Here is a 5,035-nt window from a genome sequence, read left to right as displayed (position 1 = left end):
GGGATTATGACCATGCCATACAACTAGTTATAGGGAGCTAACCACCAAACATCAAGCCTTATAGGTACCCACACATACAAAAAAGTGAGATAGAAAAAAATGTTGAGGAAATGCTAGAGGTAGGAATTATTAGGCATAGCCGAAGTGCTTACTCTTCACTTGTTGTGATGGTGTGTAAGAAGGATGAAACTTAGTGCATGTGTCTAGATTATAGAGTGCTCAACAAGTACACCATTAAAGATAAGTTTCCTATTCCAGTCACCGATGATCTTCTAGATGAATTAAATGGAGCTATGCATTTTACCAAGTTAGATCTTATATCAGGTTATCACCAAATTTAGATTAAGGAGGAATATATTTACAATACAACATTTTGAACTCATGAGGGTCATTTTGAATTTTTGGTGATGCCATTTAATCTTACCAATGCACCATGTACATTCCAAAGTTTGATGAATTCCATTTTAAGAAGTTCTTGAGAAAGTTTGTGTTAGTGTTTTTTGATGATATATTAATTTATAGCAAGACTTGGGAAAAACATTTACAACATGTAGATCAAGCATTAAAATTACTCAAAGATCATCAACTCTATGCTAAGCCATCCAAGTGTGCTTTTGGTCTTAAGGAGGTGGAGTATTTGGGACACATAGTTTCACATGAAGGAGTAATGGTGGACCCTAACAAAATTAAGGCTATCATGGAATGGCCTATTCCAAAAGCCATTAAGAAGATGAGGGGTTTCTTGGGATAAAAAAGGTACTATAGAAGATTTGTGAAGAATTATGGTCATATAGAAGCACCCCTTACCACTCTATTGAAGAAGGATTCTTTTCATTGGAATGAATTTGCTAATGTAGCATTTGAGCAATTGAAGAAGGCTATGTGTACAACTCTGGTGCTTGCCACTTCGAACTTCACCAAGGAATTCATTGTGGAATGTGATGCCTCTGAAAATGGTATAGGAGTAATTTTCATGCAATAAGGTCAACCAATTGCTCTTGAGAGTCATCAATTAAAAGGTAAAAATCAACCCAAACCTATTTATGAGAATGGAATGCTAGAAATCCTTCATGCAGTTAAAAAATAGAGGCCTTATTTAATGGGTCAACACTTCAAGGTTAAGATAGATCATGATAGCCTAAAATATTTTTTGGAACAAAGACTATCTTCAGAAGAGAAACAAAAATGGGTCACTAAGATGTTGGGATATGACTTTGAAATTGTATACAAGAAAGGAAAGGAAAACATGGTGGCCAATGCACTTTCTGGGAAGGATGAAAAAAGATGAAGCCTTATTGTGTGTCCTTTCAATATTACAAGAAAATTGGGTGGTAGAAGCCAAATAAGAGTGGTAAAATGATACTGCAACAAGTAATCTCATCCAACAAATAAAAAGTGACCCTAGTAGTTTAGATAAGTTTTGTTTAAAGGGAGATATTCTTTGGTATAAAGAGTGCTTGTATCTCTGCAAGAATTCCATTCTTAAATGCAAGATTCTCAAAGAACTGCATGAGTTCCCAATTGGTGGTCATTAAGGAGTTTTGAAGACATACCATTAGGTCAAGAAAGAATTTTTGGGAAGGGATTAAAGGTAATGTTCAAAAATTTGTGGTTGAATGTTTGGTTTTCCAAAGAAATAAGGGGGAAACAATTAAGACACGAAGTCTCTTGCAACCATTATCTAGTCCTAGCCAACATACAACAACAACACTCACATCATACAACAACAACACTCACATGGCTTCTACGAATCTTCTCTAGGATAAATTCCACGCACTTAATAATGCAGTTATTGACCCGTGACTTCACATATCATGAATGACTTGACTTGTCATAATTAAGTCAAGTCATTCATGAGGCCATCCATTCATTCATGGATGGGTGATACATTGCCATCCATTTCAAATTAATGTCAACTCTTTGTTTTCCTAGAAATGTCGACTCCTCAGCTACGACCCGATTTATAAATGTAGCCTCTGCCATGGAAAAGCCCCATCATTATATCTACCAATTTTAGTTTTTTCTTTTCATTCCTGGCTACACTTTTTCTCTCCCGCCCTAGTAAATCCTACATTCCAATGTCTTTTAATCCACTGCTCCTCCTCATTTGCATTTGTCTGTTGATGTGCCTAGTCGCTTTGGCTTAGGCACTCTAGAAAAATAACATTCTTATTGGCTCAACTCTTACCGCCAATTCAAAAAATTCTAAATGAATTTCGTCCAATGGAGATTTTGCATTTGGATTTTATCTCATCTCTCCTGCTACCTTCATAGTAGGCATCTGGTTTGATAACATCTCTGAGAAAACTCTGGTGTGGACGGCCAAAACGGGTGACAGAGGGATCACAGTTGAAGAGGGGTCTATTCTTTTGCTTTCTACAGCGGGGCTTCAAATCTTTGATTCAAAAAGGATGCCTCTATGGTCTGCAAGTCCCCCTGCTGTTGTAAATGTATCTAAGGGGGCATTGCTCGATACTGGCGATTTTGTGTTGTTTGATCACACAGGTGCCCACGTCTGGTAGAGCTTTGATTTTCCTACAGATACACTCTTGCCAGGTCAGATGCTCAAGTTGAAGTCTACCATGTATTCCAAGGTTTTTGCTACAAACTATTCATCAGGTCGGTTCGAGTTGGTCTTACAAGAGGATGGTAATTTGGTTCTCTATCCAGTTGAGCACATGGGCGAGCAGCAAGGAGCTTACTGGTCTTTCGACACCTATCAATATTCTGACAATCCCATCGAATTGATATTTGATGACTATGGAGACTTGTATTTGGATAACGACACCAGAATTAAAAACTAGACTGTTGTCGAGATAGAAAGTGGGCGTCTTCTACGCAGAGTGATGGGATTCTGCGGATGTATGTTTGGAACACAGAGGGCGCTACTTCTTGGTCATCTAAGTGGCAAGCTGTGTATGATTTGTGCTTTGAGGTGAAGGGTTAGTGCGGGCGCAATGGCGTGTGTCAAGCAAGTGGCATGAACCAACCCATCTGCATTTGTCCTCCTGGATTCCATTTCACTGACAATGATGACCATTTCAGGGGATGCTTGCTCGAATCACCCCCAGGCCAAAGCTACTCTAAGACTGTCAGCGTTGTCATGTATAAGCTTGACCACACTAATTGGAAGACAGACCTTAACAACCCAACAAACTTGAACAACAACTACATGGTGTTGGATAATGTTACTGACATCGAATGCAAGAAGGCATGCATGGACGACTGTATGTGCGTAGTAGTCACGTTTGAAGGTCAAATGTGTCAGAAGAAATGCTTGCCTCTAATTGATGGCTATCAAGCAAAAAGAGTAACGGTCAAAACATTCATTAAAGTAAGGGAAGAGCCTCACTTATATCCTCCCTTCTCCAGTGAAGCGTCGCTTCCTCGCTTGCCAAAGGAGGAGACCAAGCGGTTAGTGCAAGAGCGGCGTTTGATGATGATAGGAATAAGCCTCATGGACTGCTCCTCAACGCTAGTGGCAGCATCCGTGCTCATTATTTTCTTGTGCTGCTGCGGTACTCGTCTAAAACTTGAGGATGCGAATGAGGAGGGTTTTGTTGCATTTTCTTATAGGGATATAGAATTGGCCATGGGAGGATTCAAGGAAGAGATAAGAAGCGGCGCCTTTGGACAAGTCTATAAGGGCACCATGCTTGACGATAGTGAGATTGCCATGAAGACTCTGGATAAACTACTCCCTGATGGTTTGGCAGAGAAGTAGTTTAGGACAGAGATGAGCGTGATAGGCATGAGTCATCACAAGAATCTTGTTCAGATTTATGGCTTCTACGATCAAGACTCTCACAAGCTTCTTGTCTATGAGTACATCTCAAATGGGTCTCTCGACAAGACTTTATTTGTAGAAAGCAACTTTTTGAGTTGGAGAACATGCGTTGAAATCGCCAAGGGGATAGCACGGGGCATCCTGTATTTGCACGAAGAATGTGCAGCGCAGATTATGCACTACAATATAAAGCCTCAGAACATCTTGCTGGACGACAACTTCAATCCAAAGATTGCAGATTTTGGGTTGGCGAAATTGATGAAGGTGGAGCAGACTCAAACATTCATTGGAGGTGGGGGTGTGAGAAATATAAATTAAAATTAAAACTCACAAATCTAAACTTAAAATTTTTTCTTGGCACTAAAAATTGCTTGGCACATGAAGGTGTTGAGTGCCAGTTTTGCTCGGCCCTTAAAGGTGCCAGGTCACAGATTTCTCGGCACTTGAAGGTGTTGAGTGATAGGCAATAGGTGTCGAGTGAGCTCAGCACAAAAAGAAAATGCATTAGGTGCCAAGTTGGCTCAGCACTCAAAGAAAATGCTCGGCAACAATGGATGCCGAGTAAGCTCAGCTCCAACTGAGAAAAATTTATAATTTAGAAAAATTCTAACGTGAATGCTTTCACCATTAAAACCAGAGAGCCAAGCTTTAACCTTTCAAACAAGTTTCTCAAAAAATAATGAATAGAAGAGGAAGAACAATAGATTCAAGTATGCATGCTTGCTTTTCTATTCAACTAAGATTTAAACTTTTCCAAAATCTGGGAGCATTCGCTTCAACTAGAAAACCCTAAAAATTCAAACTAATGAAACTTCAACCTTCAATAAACTTTAAACTTGTAGTTCTAATGGTTGCATACAATAGCACCTGGAGCAATCACTGCTTCACAGGTTGAACCACACAAACTAAAAACTTACAAAACGACAGGAAGAAGCACGTGCAACTGCAAGCATGACACCAATTCCTTCTGTCTCTACAATGACTGATCTGTTGATCAAATTTTTCCTTCTTTCTCTGCTCTGCAACTTCTGAGCTCTTCCTCCAACTATTCTCTATCTGGTCGAATGAATCTGAGACATTCCTTTTGTTTTCTACCACACAAAATTTCTCCCTCTTTTCAAAATTTGAAAACTCACCTACCCGTATTAATTTTTTTGGCTGTTCTGCAATCCGTCAGGGGTGGTAGGTGGGCATTTGGTTCTAGGGGCAAGAAAACCACTGCATTAAATTCCAGCACTCCCCATTTGT

At 39.6% G+C, this 5,035-nt stretch overlaps 1 pseudogene; it reads left to right on the top strand.

Annotated features, from left to right (window-relative positions):
• Nucleotides 1-2,078: 2,078 nt before the first annotated feature.
• Nucleotides 2,079-4,105, top strand: LOC149533242 (G-type lectin S-receptor-like serine/threonine-protein kinase LECRK3; annotated as a pseudogene).
• The last annotated feature ends 930 nt before the right edge of the window (nucleotides 4,106-5,035 follow it).

This window comes from Cupressus sempervirens, chromosome 10 (assembly GCF_028749045.1).
Source record: "Cupressus sempervirens isolate cs-2001-9-10 chromosome 10, ASM2874904v1, whole genome shotgun sequence".
NCBI lineage: Eukaryota > Viridiplantae > Streptophyta > Pinopsida > Cupressales > Cupressaceae > Cupressus > Cupressus sempervirens.
This window is presented reverse-complemented; position numbering and strand designations above follow the sequence as displayed.